General features: G+C 44.4%; 1 protein-coding gene and 1 non-coding gene across 3 annotated transcripts in view; one reads left to right on the top strand and one right to left on the bottom strand.

The window, feature by feature from the left end:
* Window positions 1-20,666, top strand: part of SYNPR (synaptoporin) — a 320,964-nt gene that overhangs the window by 91,515 nt on the left and 208,783 nt on the right. The gene's annotated exons all lie outside the window — the stretch shown is intronic.
* LOC119920557 lies at window positions 19,274-19,411 on the bottom strand. The gene has a single exon (XR_005448293.1). It is a non-coding gene; the product is annotated as a small nucleolar RNA SNORA7 (small nucleolar RNA).

Below are 20,666 nucleotides of genomic sequence, written 5' to 3'. Positions count from 1 at the left end.
TTTAAATAAATAGAATTAAAGATATATATATATATATATATATATATATATTTATACATATATATATCTTTATATATATATTTATATATATACATATATATAAATAAGTGTTTTGGGATAGGGAAGGGGGGAAGAGCAAAGGGAGTGAGTCGAGGTGACATGCAAGGGAGGGGGATCTGAGGAAAAGGGGGCTTAGTCTGGGAAGGCCTCTTGGAGGAGGTGCACCTGAAGTTGGGCTTTGAATGGGGAAAGAGTGATTGTTTGGGAGATTTGAGGAGGGAGGGCATTCCAGGCCATAGGCAGGATGTGGACCAGGGGTCGGTGGCGAGACAGGTGAGATCGAGGCAAAGTGAGAAGGTTAGCACCAGAGGAGTGGAGTGTGCGGGCTGGAATGTAGAAGAAAAGAAGGGAGATGAGGTAGGAGGGGGAAAGTGATAGAGAGCTTTAAAGCCAATAGTGAGGAGTTTTTGTTTGATACCAAGGTTGATAAGCAACTACTGGAGATTTTTGAGGAGGAGGGTGACATGCCCTCATATAGATTTTTCTGATCACAGTAGCCTGAAAAAGTTAGCACACCTCACAAAGTGCCCAGCTTGCCTTTATGAAATAATATCCCCATTTATAGGAATTAGTTCAAAAAATTCCCCTTACTGTAATTTATGCTAATGTCTGTCTTCCCCTGTAGACCGTAACCTTCTTGTGGGCAGGAACATGTCTACTTACTGTTGTGGTATTTGTTAAATGCTTACTATGTGCCAGGCACTGTACTAGCACTGGGGTAGATACAACTTAATTGGGTTGGACACAGTCCCTGTCCCACATAGGGCTCACAGTCTCAATCCCCATTTTACAGATGAGGGAACTGAGGCACAGAAAAGTTAAGTGATTTTCCCAAGGTCACACAGCAGGTAAGTGGTAGAGCCAGGATTAGAACCCAGGTCCTTCTGACTCCCAGGCCCATGCTCTATCCACTAAACCCCTGATGCTTCTTTGTTATATTTTTACTCTCCCAAGAGCTTAGTACAGTGCTCTGCACACAGCACTCAGTAAGTCAATCAATCAATCAATCATATTTATTGAGCGCTTACTGTGTGCAAAGCACTGTACTAAGCGCTTGGGAAGTACAAGTTGGCAACATATAGAGACAGTCCCTACCCAACAGTGGGCTCACAGTCTAGAAGGGGGAGACAGAGAACAAAACCAAACATATTAACAAAATAAAATAAATAGAATAGATATGTACAAGTAAAATAAATAGATAAATAGAGTAATAAATATGTACAAACACATATACATATATACAGGTGTTGTGGGGATGGGAAGGAGGTAAGATGGGGGGGGGATGGAAAGGGGGATGAGGGGGAGAGGAAGGAGGGGGCTCAGTCTGGGAAAGCCTCCACTGTCTCTCCAAAGAATTGCAGTGGTGGTGGGAGACGGAGAGGAACGGGGTTCAGTTTCATTGATGCACACACATGTCCTTCCTACCTGGGGTCCCTATGGACAGGGCTCTTAGTTCCACCCCTGCTCCCTCACATTTCATCAATGGTATTTACTGAACACTTACTGTGTGCAGAGCACTGTACTAAGCGCTTGGGACAGTATAATAAAGAGTTGGTCAGCACATTCCCCGACCACAACAGGCTTACAGTATAGAGGATGAACTGAACACGTGCCAGGATTGGAACTTCAGTTTTATCTTACGTCATAAACATTTCAAAATACTCCTTGAGAGTGGGAGTAATACTTTCTTCAGCAAATTATGCTGAAGACGTTTGGCTTTCCAAACATTTATATCAAATCTTCCAATCCATGTGCCTTTCACTGTTGGTAACAATTCATTAAGAGTAGTTTTTCATCAGGCAGAAACTCCTCACCCTGGGCTTCAAGGCTCTATCAGGCAGAAACTCCTCACCCTGGGCTTCAAGGCTCTCCATCACCTCGCCCCCTCCTACCTCACCTCCCTTCTCTCCTTCTACTGCTCAGCCCGCACCCTCCGCTCCTCCACCACTAATCTCCTCACTGTACCTCGCTCTCGCCTGTCCCGCCATCGACCCCCGGCCCACGTCATCCCCCGGGCCTGGAATGCCCTCCCTCTGCCCCTCCGCCAAGCTAGCTCTCTTCCTCCCTTCAAGGCCCTGCTGAGAGCTCACCTCCTCCAGGAGGCCTTCCCAGACTGAGCCCCTTCTTTCCTCTCCCCCTCGTCCCCCTCTCCATCCCCCCATCTTACCTCCTTCCCTTCCCCACAGCACCTGTATATATGTATATATGGTTGTACATATTTATTACTCTATTTATTTATTTATTTATTTATTTTACTTGTACATTTCTATCCTACTTATTTTATTTTGTTGGTATGTTTGGTTCTGTTCTCTGTCTCCCCCTTTTAGACTGTGAGCCCACTGTTGGGCAGGGACTGTCTCTATGTGATGCCAATTTGTACTTCCCAAGAGCTTAGTACAGTGCTCTGCACATAGTAAGCGCTCAATAAATACGATTGATTGATTGATTGATTGATTAAGAGTAGCACTAAGCCCAGGCAGACCTACGGTTGCCTAAAGGAGTTCAGGCTAGGGCAAGGCTAAAATGTCTCCCAACCTAGAGAAACTTTCAGATGGGCTGGCTGGACAGTTTCAGGAACAGCTTCTGGATTCCTGATTGATGGATACAGCTTTATAGGTAGATCCCAAATTTCAGGTCCCACCCTAATTTTCCTGGGCCACCTCCTTCCCCTTCAACCTGCTGTATCTCTAGGGTTTACCAGTTTTCTCTCTACAAAAGAATACAAATTTTTATTATCCATTGCAGTAACTTGAAACAGGCAAGATATGGCTGGGAAATCAAAAAGACAAACTTGAAGGATAAATAAGTAATGGGAGTGCTGCACAACTTCCAGTCAAAGCAGAAGACAGGTATTAGTTTTATTTAAACCTTCATTTTTGGAAAAAACCCTTCTAAAATCACACCTCCTCCAAGAGGCCTTCCCCGACTAAGCCCTCATTTCTTTACTCACGCTACTTTCTTTATTCACGCTACTTTCTTTACGCATGCTACTTTCTTTAGAGAAGCAGCGTGGCTCAGTGGAAAGAGCCCGGGCTTGGGAGCCAGAGGTCATGGGTTCTAATTCCCAGCTCCACCACTTGTCAGCTGTGTGGCTTTGGGCAAGTCACTCAACTTCTCTGGGCCTCAGTTACCTCATCTATAAGATGGGGATTAAAACTGTGAGCCCCGTGTGGGACAACCTGATCACCTTGTATCCCCCCAGCACATAGAACAATGCTTTGCACATAGTAAGCGCTTAACAAATGCCATCATTATGATTATTATTATTTACTCCTCCTCTCTTCTGCATTATTTATGCCCTTGGAGCTGCACCCTTTATAAACTTAATATTCACCCACACAATCAACCCCACAGTACTTATGTACATATCCTTATACTCTGCCATTTTCCCTAGATGTAATTTATTTCAATGTCTGTCTCCCTCTATAGAGCGTAACTTCCTTGTATGCAGGGATCCACTCTACTGTACTCTCCCAAGCGCTTAGTACAGTGCCCTGCACAGAGTAGGTGCTCAATAAAAACCATCGGTTGATCGATTGAAAGAGAGGGAAAGAGAAAAAGGAGGGGAGAGGAGGTGGAGAAAGAGGAAGCAAAAGATACTTATCCTTCCTCTTCAACATATTGCCCATCTCGTCCTCAGCAGTCACTGAGGGTGTATGTAGAGCCAGGTGTGAGAAGCCCACCCCACCACCATCCCAAGGCCCACAAGGAACCAACATCCATCTCACCTTCACCCAATCAGCCCTGCTACCCAGGCTATCCACTAGGAATAGAATGGGGGCCGGAGAGCTAGAGCCACTCTGGGGTAATGTACACTCCTTGAGAGAGTACCATTGCAACACAATTCACAGGTCAGGATCCACTGGCCACCATAGCCACCCAGGAAGTGACCAATGCCATAAGCAGGTTGTTTCCTCAGCTCCTCTCTTGTTTCTCATCCCTTAACTGTGACTGCCCTTCAAGGCTTTGTTCTGGATCCCCTACTTTTCTCTGATTACATCCACTCTGCTCCATCAGAGAGATCATCTGCTTCCACAGCTTTAGTTAACCACCTCTGTGCAGATAGCTCCCAAATCTATCTCACCATCTCAGATATCTCTCCTTATCTAGAATCTTGCATTTCTTCTCACCTGCTGGATATCTCCACATGGAAATCCCACTGGCACCTTAAGATCAATATTATCTAAAAACTGAACTCCACTTCTTCTTTCCCAAATCTTCTTTCCTCACTTAACTTTCCCATCATATTTGATATCACCACCCTCCCCTCTATCTCCCAAATCCATAAATTTGGCATTATCCTGAACAACTCTCAACTTTCACATTCAGTCTGTTGCTACATTATGTTATTTTTTCTCCCACAGCATTTTCTGGTTCTGCTCCTTTTTCTCCATCAAAACGGCCACTACCATGGCCTAGGCATTTGCCATATTCTGGCTAGATTACCGCATCAACCCTCTCACTGGTCTCCTTGCTTCCAGCCTACCTTCTTTCTATCCCACACTTCACTCTGCTGCTCAGCTCATCTTTCTAAAAATCATTCTGCCCATTTCTGCACTCAAAAACCTCAAATGGTTACCCATTACTCTCTGCATCAAGCATAAGCTCTTGGTCATTGTCTTCTGGCACTTTATCAGCTCTCTGCCTCTTACTTATTCAATCTCTTCTTCCACTTCATCCCAGATTGCATTCTCTGTTCTTCCCCAAGCTTCATGTGCCTCATTTCTGACTCTCTTACCTCACCCTGGCTCCTGCCTGCCTAGAATTCACTACCCTTTCAAATCTGCCAGACCACAGCTCTCATCTTTAAAACCTTTCTGAAATCCTACCTTCTTGAAGTAGCCTTCCCTTATTAATTTATAGTCTCTCCATCTTGAATCTCCTTAAATATCATCTTAGCACTTTACATTCACAACTTCCCCTTTTGTACTTTTGTACATATCTATTTACATTTAAGCAGTTCTTTCATTTATCTTTAAATTATGACATAGCTGTCTCCCACGTAATATTGTAAACACCTTCTGGGCAGGCATAGTCTACATCTACTGTATTTAGTATAGTGTTCAGTCTCCAGTAGCCACCCGATAAATACTATTGATTGATTGAGTATTTACACAAAAGGTGGATAACTGAAAGTTCACTGAACATTGCCCTAATAAATTCCTAAAGGTGGCCAGGAGGCTTATAACTAAATATCCTTTAAGATCAATCAATTAATCAATCAGTGGTATTTATTGAGCACTTACCGTGTTCAGAGCACTGTACTAAATACTTGGGAAAGTACAATACAATAGAGTGGGTAGGTACGTCAACTACCCACAAGGAGTTTACAGTCTAGAAGGGAAGACAGATATAAAGTAGTGGACCTGGGATTAGAACCCAGGTCCTTTGACTCCCAGGTCAATGCTCTTTCCACTAGGCCACACTGAAGCACCAGAAATAGGTTTAAATAATACAAATGAAGACTATTTATGTTTTGTGAAAATGTAGAGAAGATGCAGTCAGAAAATAGATCAAATTTATATATTTTCCTTATAGGCAGCCAACCTGTCTTTTGCTCCTGTCATATTCATTCATTCATTCAATCGTATTTATTGAGCACTTACTGTGTGCAGAGCACTGTACTAAGTGCTTGGGAAGTAAAAGTTGGCAACATATAGACACGATCCCTACCCAACAGTGGGCTCACAGTCTAGAAGAGGGAGACAGAGAACAAAACAAAACATATTAACAAAATAAAATAAATAGAATAAATATGTACAAATAAAATAAATAGAGTAATAAATACATACAAACATATATACATATATACAGGTGCTGTGGGGAGGGGAAGGAGGTAAGGCTGGGGGGATGGGGAGGAAGGGGAGAGGAAGGAGGGGGCTCAGTCTGGGAAGGCCTCCTGGAGGAGGTGAGCTCTCAGTAGGGCTTTGAAGGGAGGAAGAGAGCTAGCTTGGCGGATGGGCAGAGGGAGGGCATTCCAGGCCAGGGCGATGACGTGGGCTGGGGGTCGACGGCAGGCCAGGCGAGAATGAGGCACGGTGAGGAGATTAGCAGCAGAGGAGCAGAGGGTGCGGGCTGGGCTGTAGAAGGAGAGAAGGGAGGTGAGGTAGGAGGGGGCGAGGTGATGGAGAGCCTTGAAGCTGAAGGTGAGGAGTTTCTGCCTGATGCATAGGTTGATTGGTAGCCACTGGAGACTTTTGAGGAGGGGAGTAACATGCCCAGAGCATTTCTGGACAAAGACAATCCGGGCAGCAGTGTTAAGTATGGATTGAAGTGGGGAGAGACAGGAGGATGGGAGATTGGAGAGGAGGCTGATACAGTAATCCAGACGGGATAGGATGAGAGCTTGAACGAGCTTTTCCAAGCACATAGTACAGTGTGTCACACTCAATAAGCACTCAATAAATGCCATTATTGCAACTTTTTATGGTATTTGTTTAGCATTTACAATGTGCCAGGCACTGTTCAAGAACTGGGATAGATACAAGATAATTAGGTTGGACACAGCCCCTGTCCCCCATGGGGCTCACAATCTTAATCCCCATTTTATAGATGAGGTAGCTGAGGCACAGAGAAGTGAAATAACTTGCCCAAGGTCAAATGGCAAACAAGTGGTGGAGCTGGGATTAGAATCCAGGTCCTTCTGACTCAGGCCCGTGCTCTATCCACTAGGTTTCTGTCTTCTAATACATTTGTAGGAGAAACCCATTTTCTGGTCCCCAAGTTGAACATTTGAAAAACAGTACATCAAATGAATGAGTAGGAGATAAAGAGTGGCATGTGTTTTTTGGAGGAAGAGGGGTCAACTAAATAATTCTAGAGTAATTATTTGTACCTCTAGATGAAATCTTCTGTTTACTCCGAATGATTTGTATAATTGCCTGTGATATGAAGATGTCAATGTGATCCTTTATTCCTTTTAGGAAGTTTCATTCTTTTATTTCTCCATTCAAGAAAAACATTCAAAAATGTAAATGTTTTATGTAAAATGAACTGTTTCATATTGTCAAGATCGTCCCACTGACACCTCAAATCTAACATGTCCAAATCAGAACTCATCTTCCCACCAAACTCTGTCCTCCCTTTCACTTTCCCATCACTGTAGAGAGCTCCACCATTCTCTCTGTCTCATAAACCCATAACCTTGGCATTATCCTAGACTCATCTCTCTGTTAAATCATACATTCAATCTATCACTAAATCCTATCAGCTCAATCTTTACAATATTAAAATTTGCCTTTTCTCTCCATCCAAACTGCTTCTATGTTGATTCAAGCACTTATCCTAACCTACCTTAACTACTGCATCAGCCTCTTTGCTGACCTCCCTGCCTCCTGTCTTTCCCCACTCCAATCCATACGTCACTCATCTGCCCAGATCTTTATTTAAAAAAAAAACATTCTGTCCACATCTCTCCACTCCTCAAGAACCTCCAGTGGTTGCCCATTCACCTCCGCATCAAACTGAAGCTTCTTACCATCAGCTTTAAAGCACTCAGTCATCTTGCCTCCGCCTATCTTCTCTGATTTCCTTCTACAACCCAGCAAGCTCATTTTACTCTTCTAATGCCAATCTACTCATTGTACCTTGATTTCCTTTGTCTCACATCAAATCCCTCACCCACATCCTGCCCCTGGCCTGGAACTCCCTCCCCTCTATGCTCACTTTCAAAGCCTTATTAAAAGCACATTTCCTCCAAGAGGCCTTCCCCCAGCGAAGCCCTCATTTTCCCTATTCCCTCTCCCTCTGCATTGCCCTTGCACTTGAATTTGTACCCCTCATTCACCCCACCCTCACCCCCACAGCACTTTTGTACAAACCAGAGAGTCAGAGGGCCTAGGTTCTAATCCTCACTCCACCACTTGCCTGCTGTGTGACCTTGAACAAGTCACTTAACTTTTCTGTGCCTCAGTTTCTTCCTCTGAAATATGGGGATTTGTTCTCTGCTTTACTTAGACTATGAGCCCCTTGAGAGGCAGGGTCTGTGTCCAACCTGATTATCTCATATCTATCCCAGTGCTTAGAACAGTGCTTGACACATAGTAAGTGCATAATAAATACCGTAAATATTATTTTAACATCTATCTTCCCCTCTAGGCTGTGAATTCCTTGTGAGCTGGGAGGATGTCTACAAACTCTGTTATATTGTACTCTCCCAAGCACTTAGTACAATGACCTGTATACAGTAAGCATGCAGTAAATACAACTGATTGACTGATTGAAAAGATGTATTCATAGGGACATAACCTGTCCTTTAATTGTCAAATTCATGTTTGTCTAACTCTTTCTCAGCCAAACATAAGCTCTCAATTTTTAGCATCATCTGTTGTCTTCCAAATATTAGAAAGTTATCAAGAATCACCCATAATGTGGTTCTGGAATAATAATGATGGTATTTGTTAAGCACTTCCTATGTGCCAAGCACTGTTCTATGTGCTGGGGTATATGCAAGGTAATTAGGTTGTCCCAGGTGGAGCTCAAAGTCTTAATCCCCATTTTACAGATGAAGGAACTGAAACACAGAGAAGTGAAGTGACTTACCCAAAGTCACACAGCAGACAAGTGACAGAGCCGGGATTAGAACCCATGACCTCTGACTCCCAAGCCCCTGCTCTGGTCTCTATCCATCCAGCTGCTGGTCTGCCTCTTCCACATTTTCCCTGGATGTTTCCTAGCATTAGTGTCTTCTCCACAGATTTAGTCCTCCTGACTATATGTCCAAAATATGCTAATCTAAGTCAAGTCATTTGGCCTTCCAAAGAGCACTTTGGTTAAAGCAGTCTGCTCACCTGCATCGAATCATATGCAAGCAAAGATGCTCAGCTGCAGTTCTAAAGTCATAGTTAAGCAGTGTCTTACATATTGCGATTTAGCAGAGGTGAAGGCACACAAGGCCTGCTCACAGTCTGAGTGAGCAAGAACAGGTATTGAATCCTCATTTTACATATGAGGAAACTGAGACACAGAGAAGTTAAGTGACTTTCCCAAGGTCACACAGCAGGTAAGTGGCAGTTCCACTGACTCTCAAGCCTATGCAGCTTCTGCACTCCTGAAGCAGAGGATTCAAGAAGATGAATATATTAAAAGTCAAACTAGAAAACAATGACAGGTAGTTAAAGGGTCAAGAAACCATCTTTAGGTTCATCTTTAGTGTAGAACAGATTTTTGATCACACATTCAATTTTTGCAGCCAGAAACTGAACACATTTCATTAACATCTCACCCTCTGGAACTTCATCTTTGAATATGAAGGACAGTTATATTGCATGTCTATAAGAAATGTTGTGATATAATACCATTATACACAAAATGCTATTAAATATTAAAAATCTGTATGAGTTTCTAAGATAATTAGGAGAGTAAGGTCTAGTCTAATGGAAAGCAAGAGTAGCCTAATGAAAAGCAAGCAGGCCATCTTAAAGAAACCACCAATGCTCTATTTTTCTTTACTGGTTCCCTTTTGTTTGTTTTTTTTTCCTGGATATCTGATATTTAAGGAGGTGAATCTGAATATGTTCCAAGGCAAATGTGTTGGTGCTACGAGTCTGTAGATAAGGCAGTTGAATTAGGGAAGGAAGGAAGGAAGGAAGGAAGGAAGGAAGGAAGGAAGGAAGAAAATAGCTCTTTTAGAAAGAAATACAAAAGTATACAAAATTAGTGAACTGACTTCAATTTTTGTGTCCCAAATTATTTTTGACTGGTACTGCACTGAGCTAGGTTGATCTAAGGGTGAAAGTGTGATGAATGTGACTTTAGTACATTATAATGTGATAAGTTGAAAAAGACTACTATTGATTTCAGTAGGATGGACAATGAGGGATTCAATTTACATTAAATGTTTTCTTCCTCCTCCAGTCAAAGACTCATTTGCAAGGATTAAATGTGAATTGGGCTTAGCTTTGTTGGTGGTGTTGATTTGCATTCTGGTAACTCTGGTAATTGTAACTTGAAAGTATTCACAGCAAAATTGACTAATGAAATATTTTTTATAACCTCTTCCCTTAGGACTTCCATTTTTTTTTTAATCCATTAAATGACTGGCTTAGCTTTGTTTGAACTAATGTTTTTATTCATTTAGACTTTTTGATGAAAATACAAATATAAAACTGTTTTTTTTTTTAACAAGGTCAATGAGAGTGTTTATTATGCCCCATGATGCAATAGAATGAGGTTGGCTATACATAGACACATATTTTGGAAGAAATGTTTTCCAACTAAGAAGGTATTTTTCTTCCATTAAATAGCTCTTGAGATAGGTGGCATGTTGCTAGTAGCTTTTAGTTGGTTCTTAGCCATCCTTCATATCTAACTGCTTTTTAAATTGAGTGATGTACATTATATTTTATAGCAATTAATTTCCGTGTTAGAAACCGCTTTCAGGTAATAAAATCTTGATAATTACAGCTGTAATTATCTGTTCTAAGTGAAACCGACATTCCAGGAAGGTAAAGAACAATCTATTCATTCATTCATTCAATCATATTTTTTGAGCGCTTACTGTGTGCAGAGCACTGTACTAAGCGCTTGGGAAGTACAAGTTGGCAACATATAGAGATGATCCCCACCCAACAGTGGGCTCACAGTCTAGAAGGGGGAGGCAGACAACAAAACAAAACATATTAACAAAATAAAATAAATAGAATAAATATGTACAAGTAAAATAAATGGAGTAATAAATACGTACAACCGTATATACATATATACAGGTGCTGTGGGGAGGGGAAGGAGGTAAGGCTGGGGGGATGGGGGGGAGGGGGAGAAGAAGGAGGGGGCTCAGTCTGGGAAGGCCTCCTGGAGGAGGTGAGCTCTCAGTAGGGCTTTGAAGGGAGGAAGAGAGCTAGCTTGGCGGATGTGCGGAGGGAGGGCATTCCAGGCCAGGGGGATGACGTGGGTCGGGGGTCGAAGGCAGAACAGGCGAGAACGAGGCACCGTGAGGAGATTAGCGGCAGAGGAGCAGAGGGTGCGGCCTGGGCTGTAGAAGGAAAGAAGGGAGGTGAGGTAGGAGGGGGCGAGGTGATGGAGAGCCTTGAAGCCGAGGGTGAGGAGTTTCTGCCTGATGCATAGGTTGATTGGTAGCCACTGGAGATTTTTGAGGAGGGGAGTAACATGCCCACAGCGTTTCTGCACAGGGACGATCCAGGCAGCGGCGTGAAGTATGGATTAAAGTGGGGAGAGACAGGAGGATGGGAGATCAGAGAGGAGGCTGATGCAGTAATCCAGTCGGGATAGGATGGGAGATTGAACGAGCAGGGTAGTGGTTTGGATGGAGAGGAAAGGGTGGATCTTGGCAATGTTGCGGAGGTGAGACCAGCAGGTTTTGGTGATGGATTGGATGTGACAGGTGAACGAGAGAGCAGAGTCGAGGATGACACCAAGGTTGCGGGCTTGTGAGTTGGGAAGGATGATAGTGCCGTCAACAGTGATGGGAAAGTCAGGGAGAGGGCAGGGTTTGGGAGGGAAGATAAGGAGTTCAGTCTTGGACATGTTGAGTTTTAGATGGCGGGCAGACATCCAGATGGATATGTCCTGAAGGCAGGAGGAGATGCGAGACCTGGAGGGAGGGAGAGAGAGAAGGGGCAGAGATGTAGATTTGGGTGTCATCAGTGTAGAGATGATAGTTGAAGCCGTGGGAACGAATGAGGTCACCAAGGGAGTGAGTGTAGATAGAGAACAGAAGGGGACCAAGAACTGACCCTTGAGGAACCCCTACAATAAGGGGATGGGAGGGGGAGGAGGAGCCCGCAAAAGAGACTGAGAATGAACGGCCGGAGAGATAAGAGGAGAACCAGGAGAGGACAGAGTCTGTGAAGCCAAGCCAAGTCTGTCTCCTCAAGCTAGGGTTGAGGAGAAGGGGGTGGTCCACAGTGTCGAAGGCAGCTGAGAGGTCGAGGAGGATTAGGATAGAGTAGGAGCCGTTGGATTTGGCAAGCAGTAGGTCATTGGCGACCTTTGAGAGGGCAGTTTCCGTGGAATGTAGGGGACGGAAGCCAGATTGGAGGGGGTTGAGAAGATAGTTGGCATTGAGGAATTTGAGGCAGCGGGCGTAGATGACTCGTTCAAGGAGTTTGGAAAGGAATGGTAGGAGGGAATAGGGCAATAACTATAAGGTGATGTGGGGTCAAGAGAGGATTTTTTTAGGATGGGAGAGACGTGGCTACCAATCAATCTGCGCATCAGGCAGAAACTCCTCACCCTGGGCTTCAAGGCTCTCCATCACCTCGCCCCCTCCTACCTCACCTCCCTTCTCTCCTTCTACAGCCCACCCTGCACCCTCCGCTCCTCTGCCACTAATCTCCTCACCGTACCTCGTTCTTGCCTGTCCCAAATCGACCACCGGCCCACGTCATCCCCCAGGCCTGGAATGCCCTCCCTCTGCCCATCTGCCAAGCTAGCTCTCTTCCTCCCTTCAAGGCCCTACTGAGAGCTCACCTACTCCAGGAGGCCTTCCCAGACTGAGCCCCTTCCTTCCTCCCCCCCTCGTCCCCCTCTCCACCCCCCCATCTTACCTCCTTCCCTTCCCCACAGCACCTGTATATATGTATATATGTTTGTACATATTTGTTTATTTATTTATTTATTTTACTTGTACATATCTATTCTATTTATTTTATTTTGTTAGTATGTTTGGTTTTGTTCTCTGTCTCCCCCTTTTAGACTGTGAGCCCACTGTTGGGTAGGGACTGTCTCTATATGCTGCCAACTTGTACTTCCCAAGCGCTTAGTACAGTGCTCTGCACACAGTAAGTGCTCAATAAATACGATTGATGATGATAATGATGACGTGGGCATGTTTGAAGGCAGAGGGGAAGGAACCAGTGGAGAGTGAGCAGTTGAAGATGGAAGTTAAGGAGGGGAGAACGGACAGAGTGAGAGATTTCATAAGATGAGAGGGAATGGGGTCAGAGGTGGCTGGAGTAGCACTTGAGAGGAGGGAGGAGATCTCCTCTGAGGATACTGCTGGGAAGGATGGGAGAGTAGCAGAGAGCGTTGAGAGTCGGGAGGTTGGAGAAGGGGGGAGAGTGACTTTGGGGAGCTCAGTCCTGATGGATTTAATTTTATTAATGAAGTAGGAGACCAGATCGTTGGGGGTGAGGGAAGGAGGAGGGAGAGGAACCGGGGGCCTGAGCAGGGAGTTAAATGTACAGAAGAGCTGACAAGGATGATGGGCATGAGTGTCAACAAGGGAGGAGAAATAGCTTTTTTGGCAGAGGAGAGGGCAGAGGAAAGGATAAACTTGAAGCGAACAAGGTTGGCATGGTGTTTAGACTTTCACCAGCAGTGTTCTGCAGCTCGAGCATAAGAGCAAAGGAGGCAGTGATCCAGGGCTGTGGGTTAGTGGTACAAGAGCGGTGAAAGGAAAGGGGAGCGAGTGAGTCGAGCTGAGTAGAGAGGGTAGAGTTGAGAGCAGTAATCTGACCATCAACATTGGATAGAGAGGAAAGGGAGGCGAGGTGGGGTGAGAGGCACTCAGAAAGTTGGATGGGGTCAAGAGAGCGGAGGTCTCTGTGAGGAGACATTTACTGGGGAAAGGAGTATGAGTGAGGAGGTAGGTGAGAAGGTTATGATCAGAGAGAGGGATTTCAGAGTTGGTGAGGGTGGAGGCAGTGCAGCGGTAGGAGATGATGAGGTTGAGGGTGTGACCAAGTTGGTGAGTGGGCGAGGTGGGGTGGAGCAAGAGGTTGACAGCGTCAAGGAGAGATAGAAGGTGGGCGGCAGAGGAGTCACCCGGGATATCCATGTGGATGTTGAAGTCTCCGAGGATCAGAGTGGGCATAGAAAAGGAGATAAGGAAGGTGAGGAAGGGGTCAAAATCGTCAAAGAAGTTGGGGGTGGGGCGGGGGGTGGGGCGGTAGATGACAGCTACCAGAATCTGGAGGGGGTGGTAGAGGCGAATAATGTAGGCTTCAAAAGAAGGGAAGGAAAGGGAAGGGGGAGGAAGGATAGTGCAAAAGCGACATTGGGGAGTGAGAAGGAAACGGACACCTCCTCCTTTTTCGGTGAGTCTTGGGTATTGGGAGAAGAAGAGACCTCCACTGGAGAGAGCAGCAGAAGAGACCACGTCGTCCGGAGACAGCCATGTTTCAGTTAGGGCAAGGAGGAGTAGAGACCTCGAAAGGAATAGGTCCAGGATGAAAGGGAGTTTACTTATAACAGAGCAGGGGTTCCAGAGGCCACACTTGGCAGCAGCTGCAGAGGGAGGGGGAGGGAGGGGGAAGGGTGCAAGGGTTGGGAAGGGTTTGGATTGGGATGAGTTGGTGGGGGCCTAGGTGGGGAGAGTGGGAAGAGGGTGGCGATGGGAAAGGAGAACTAGGATGGGGTGGGGGTTGGGAGGAGGGGAGGGAGGGGGCTGGGAGGGAGGAGTGGAGGATGGGCGCTGGGATCCTGGGTAGGGGGTGAGGGGGAGCAGTGGTGGTGGGGGAAAGGGAGGGAAAAAGCTGGGTGGGAGAGGGGAAGGGGAAGGTGAGGAATGGGAATGGCAGTTGGGAGCAAGGGAATTGATAGTTCATGGTCAGGTCAGCAGGGTAAATGACAGCACAGCGGGAGGTTAACAATTGAAATGCAGAAGCGATAAAACAGTAGCAATAATATAAGTAGGTGATGGCATCACAGAGGGTAGTTAACCATTAACATGCTATGGCAATAATAAAATAGGCTGATAATGATGTCACAGAGAGCAGATACAAACTATTATGTGCTGGAGTAGGGTGGAACTGTTAAGGGGGGTCAGGGAGTGGAGATGCCTGGGGAGAGGAGTGAACAGCCAAATAGCATTGGAGGGCTGAGTAGGTGCGAATGAGGTTGTCGTTAATGTTACTTGGTGATAACAAGGGCCTTTTTCCCGTGGGGGGCGGAGAATCAGTCAGATCCGGACCGGGAAGGGAGGTATTGGGGGGCTCTTTAAGGATGATCGCTTAAACCGTGGCGGGGGTGGGGCGGATGTGGAAGTGGAGGGATGGGGGTCGGGGGTGGTACATTAAAGTACCTTCAAGTAATGAGATCATAGTAGGGTTATGTAAAATCCACAACCTTTAATTACAGCACTTCCATTGAAGTGAAGACTTTTAGTTTGATTCAAACTGGAAGGTGAAAATATTTTTTACAAAAGAACCAAACAGCAAGAAACAAACAAAATGAATTGATTTTAGATTTTTCTTAACTATTTCATAAAAACAAAATACTCCAGAAAATAAAGGCTTTATATGTTAGAGGATTTAAAGAATATTCAGAACACACTGCAATTATTACATAATAATAATTTTAGTATTTGTTAAGCACTAACTGTTATGTGCCAAGCACTGGGGTAGATACACAATAATTAGGTCAGACACAGTTCCTTACCCACATGGGGCTCACAGTCTCTCAATCATTCGTTTTTATTGAGCGCTTACTGTGTGCAAAGCACTACATTAAGCACTTGGTAGAGTACACTATAACAGAGCTGATGGACACATCCCCTCCCCACAACAATTTTACAGTCTAAACAAGAGGGAGAACTGAGGCCCAGAGAAGTTGTGACTTGCCCTAGGTTACACAGAAGACAATCTGACCTGATTATCTAGTACCTACTTCAATCTGACCTGATTGTCTTGTACCTACCTCACTGAATAGTGTAGCGCCTGGTACATAGTGAGTGCTTAACAAGTGCTATTAAAAAGAAAAAGTGGTGGAGCAGGGATTAAAACCTACGTCCTCTGACTCCCAGCCCCATGCTCTTTCCACTAGGCCATGTTGTTTCCCTACTATGTTGTGGTACATATTCCTTGCTTTCTCTTCATGTTAAATTGAATCTTTAAGGCACCACATCTAGTGGCCATGAGATGGGATAATACCTGGATATGTCAAAAATTGATGAAGTACAAGAAGCATTCTACTATATCTATCATAGAAGATGTCAGCTTCCTCCCACTAAGATCTGCTTTCTAGTGGTGTAGACAGAATAATAGTTTGTTTCCTTCACCATCATTACCATCATCTACAAGTATTTATTGAATACCTACTGTATGCACGTCTGTCACTTGAGGACATGTAGAACTATAACCTGCACAAAAGAATTGATTTGAGTCATAGTGGTTTTGCTCAGCACCACTCACTCTGTCTTGTTTTTCCCAGCCTTATTCCCACTGGGACAGAGTGCAATGGGCAGTTAAGTAGCAGAAGTGTAGCAAAGGGATTTTCCGTGCAGGATCCACTTCTGCCTTGAGTGACTGCATCAGAGTGCTGAGGCTGTACTATAGTGCCATAATCCCCCAGCTGTTTTGCAGTTTTCCTTCTGGCTCTGTCCACGTCACAGAATTCTCCACTCATTCTCTGGTTCAGAAATTCTTACCACTGAAGACATAACCCCAGCAGGTATCCCCTAATTGCACAGCTAGGCCTAGAGCCCTGGTGTCCTGATTTACAGAATTGTGCTCTTTCCACTGGAACAAGAGCAGGGCTAAGCTGACAAATAGGTAACAGTTAAAAGAGTATGGGAGTCTGTTGGCCCTTCCACCTCCTGCTTCCTCCCACTCCTCAACTTGACTGACCTCCTGCCCAATCCCACCTTGCCCATAGACCAACTTGCACACACACTCAATCTCATCAGCTCTAGTCAATCAATCTCTATTTGGATGTTCCACCAACACCTCAAACTTAATATGTCCAAAACATAACTACTCAACGTCCCACCCAAACCATGTCCTTGCCCTCTCTTACTGTCACAACACCATTAGAACCCATCCTTTCCTCTCTATCCAAATTGCTACCATGCTGATTCAAGCCCTTATATCCCACCTTGACTACTACAGCAGCCACCTCCCTGCCCTCCGTGCTTCCTGTCTATTCCCACGTCAGTCCTCACTTCACTCTGCTGTTTGGATGATGATGATAATAATAATAATAATAATGGTATTTGTTAAGTGCTTACTATGTGGCGGGTACTGTTCTAAGTGCTGGGGTGGTTACAAGCAAATCAAGTTGGACACAGTCCCTGTCCCACATGGGGCTCACAGTCTCATCCCTATTTAACAGATGAGGTAACTGAGACACAGAAAAGTGAAGTGATTTGCCCAAGGTGACACAGCAGATCATTTTCCTAAAAAAAAGTTCCGTTCAGTCCACATGTCCCCACTCTTCAAGAACCTCTGTTGGATGCCCATCCACTTTTGCATCAAACAGAAACTCCTTACCACTGGCTTTAAAAGCACTCAATCAGCTTGCCTCCTCCTAATATAACCCAGCATGCTCACTTTTCTCTTATAATGCCAACCTGTTCACTGTACCTCGATTTTGCTTATCTTACCACCAGTCCCTTGCCCACCTCCTCCCTGTGGTCTGAAATTCTCTCCCCTTCATATCCAACAGATAATCACTCTCTCCACCCTCAGAGCCTTATTAAAATCACATCTCCTCCAGGAGGCCTTCCCTGACCAAGACCTCATTTCCTTTACTCCCTCTCCCTAGTGTGTCACCAATGCACTTGGATCTGTGTACACTTTAATCACTCCAACTGCAGTCTCACAGCACTTATGTACATATCCACAGTTTATTTTAATGCCTGCCTTTCCCTCTAGACTGTAAGCTCCTTGTGGTCTGGGAACATGTACACCAACTCTGTTGTACCCCTCCAAGCACATAGTACAGTGCTCTCCACACAGCAAATACCATTGATTGATTGCTTGAGTCAATACCCATAATAAGGCAAGTGAATTAATTAATCCACAACACATAGGTAAAGTCATAATTGTTGAGTGACTGAGAAAGTGGTATAACCAGAAAGGTGAAGGGTTCAATAGGTCAAGCCTCCTGGAGAAGGTGGCTTTAATCAGGGATTTGAACTAAGGGAGGTCTCTGTTTTTATCTGTAGTGCTTCCCGAGTGTCTAACCTGATTCTGTTAATTGGGTGTCCTTCAGCGTAAAGATGATCAACTCAGTTCTTTCTCCAGAATTCACATGTGCTGTAGGGAAAGTTTGCTGTGACTGCAGATAACCCAGTCCCCATGTCCAAAACTGAACTCCTCATATTCCCACCCAAACTCTGTCCTCCCCTTGACCTTCCTGTCACTGTAGATAGCATCAATATTCTCCAGGTCTCACAAGCCTGTAACCTTGGCATTATTCTCGACTCATCTCTCTCATTCAACCCTCATGTTCACTGTCACCAAATCCTGTCAGTTCAGCCTTCCCAACATCTCTAAAATCCGTCCTTTCCTCTCCATCACATTAATCTAAGCACTTATCCTATCATGCCTTGACTACTGCATCCCAGCCTTGTGTCCCACCCACTTCAATCCATACTTCACTCTGCTGTCCAGATCATTTTTCTAAAAAAAGTTCAGTTCATGTTTCCCCACTCCTCAAGAACTGCCAGTGGGTTACCATCCACCTCCACATCAAACAGAACCTCCTTATCATCAGCTTTATAACACGAAATATCAGTTTACCCCCTCCTACCTTATCTCCCTGCTTTCCGACTACAACCCAGCCCACACACTTTGCTAGTCTAATGCTAACCTACTTACTGTATCTCAATTTTATCTATCTTGCCGCTAACCTCACCTCTTGTCCGTGTCCTGCCTCTAGCCTCAAATTCCCTACCTCTTCATATTTAACAAACACTCTCCTGACCTTCAAAGCCTTATTAAAAGCACATCTCCTCCCGGAGGCCTTCCCTGATGAAGCCCTTATTTCCTCTTCTCCCACTCCTTTCTCCCTTGCACTTGGATTTTTACCTTTTATTCACTCCTCCCTCGACCCCAAAGCACTTACGTACATATCCATAATTTATTTATATTAATGTCTTCTCCCCCTTCAGACTGTAGGTTCATGGTGGACAGGAAACATGTCTACCAATTCTGTTATATTGTACTCTCCAAAGTGCTTAGTACAACGCTCTGCACACAGCAAACATTCAATAAATGTGACTGATAGAGTATTGAGGGTTAGGCTTTATTCTTCTTGAATCTGAAACTAGAGGAGACAGCCTAGGCCTGGCATTGTAGCCAAGCTGTTGTTGTCTTATGCTGTCAAATCATGGCTGACCCATAGTGATGTCATGGACACTCTCTCCCAGAATACCCCACCTCCATCTGCAATCGTTCTAGTAGTGTATCCATAGAGTTTAGATGGTAAAAATACAGGAGCTGTTTACCATTGCCTCCTTCTGTGCAGTAAACCTGAGTCTCTGCCTTTAACTCTCTCCCATGCTGCTGCAGCCCAGCACAGGTGGATTTTGACTTGTAGCAGATAGCCTTTCACTTGCTAGCCACTGAGCAAGCTAGGAATAGAATGGATATGCCTCTGCTTGACTCTCTCTCCCGTAGTCGAGACTGGTAGAGTACTGGAAACTCTCCAGGTGTGACCCTGAGAGGTTAAGGTAGCTTTAGGAAATGTGTATTATAATCATTATTATTTTTGTATTTGTAAAATACTTGCTATATGTCAGCGCTTAGAACAGTGCCAGTGCTTAGAACAGTGCCAGTGCTTAGAACAGTGCTTTACACATAGTAAGCGCTTAATAAATGTCATTATTATTATTAAGTACTGTTCTAAGTGGTGGGGTAAATACCAGTTAATCAGGGCAGCCCCTGGCCCATATGGGTGTCACAGTCTATTTGGGAGGGAGAACAGATTTTGAATCCCCTTTCTACAATTGAATAAACTGAAGTACAGAGAAGTTAAGTGATTTGCCCAAGGGCACACAGCAGGCAAGTGGTAGAGTCAGGTTTAGAACCCAGACCCTCTGACTCTTATGCCTATACTATTTCCATTAGGCTACAGTGCTCCAGTATGAAGGGAGGAAAACTTACTTTGCTGTGCACAGTTCAACTTGTAGCTGGACTTCAGTATTATAAGACATATAACATAGTTGTGAGGGAGAGGCATTTGCCTTACTTGTTAATGAGCTTTCTTTGAATGGCTTTCCTATGAGTCTTGAAATGTGCTTTGTGTTTGTTTAATTATAATACACTCTGGCACATTGACATTTAATTTTCTTGTTCACCTGTAATTACCTTTTGTGAGACTAATAGCAGAGTTAGATTATATTTACATTGTTTTACAAAGCTCTGACTGTGACTCATTGGCGTGTTAGCACTAGTTCTAGATGACTGACCTAGATTTGTCTTAAAAATTCAGGCTTACTTTTGATAAGCCAGTTAGCATATGATTTATTAGCCAAACTGAAGATATTATGGCATATTACATTAGACCATCAAAGTGAGTCAATAACTATGAAAGAAAATCTCACTCAGGTTACTGTACTGAGGTCCACTCGCTGTTAAAATGAGCCTCTTACCAAGCACAGGGAGAAACTCTATTGGAAACTTTAATGGTTCTTTGAGAGGATTTGCAACAGTCCTTTCTCTCATGCCCATGGGTATAATAATATTTTGTGTTGCAAAATAACAGAGACATAATTATACTTCAAATGACCCTATACTCCCTCTCCCTTCTGCATCACCTATGCACTTGGATCTGTACCCTTTAAGAAGTTGATATTCACCCAACCCACAGCCCCAAAGTACTTACATACAAATCCGTAATTGATTTATGTCAACGTCTGCCTCCCCCTCTAGACTGTAAGTTCATTCATTCATTCTATCGTATTTGTTGAGCACTTACTGTGT

The sequence above is a fragment of the Tachyglossus aculeatus genome, chromosome X1 (assembly GCF_015852505.1).
Source record: "Tachyglossus aculeatus isolate mTacAcu1 chromosome X1, mTacAcu1.pri, whole genome shotgun sequence".
NCBI classification, from domain to species: Eukaryota; Metazoa; Chordata; class Mammalia; order Monotremata; family Tachyglossidae; genus Tachyglossus; species Tachyglossus aculeatus.
The sequence above is the reverse complement of the archived record's forward strand: the minus strand, read 5'-3'. Positions and strand labels throughout refer to the sequence as shown.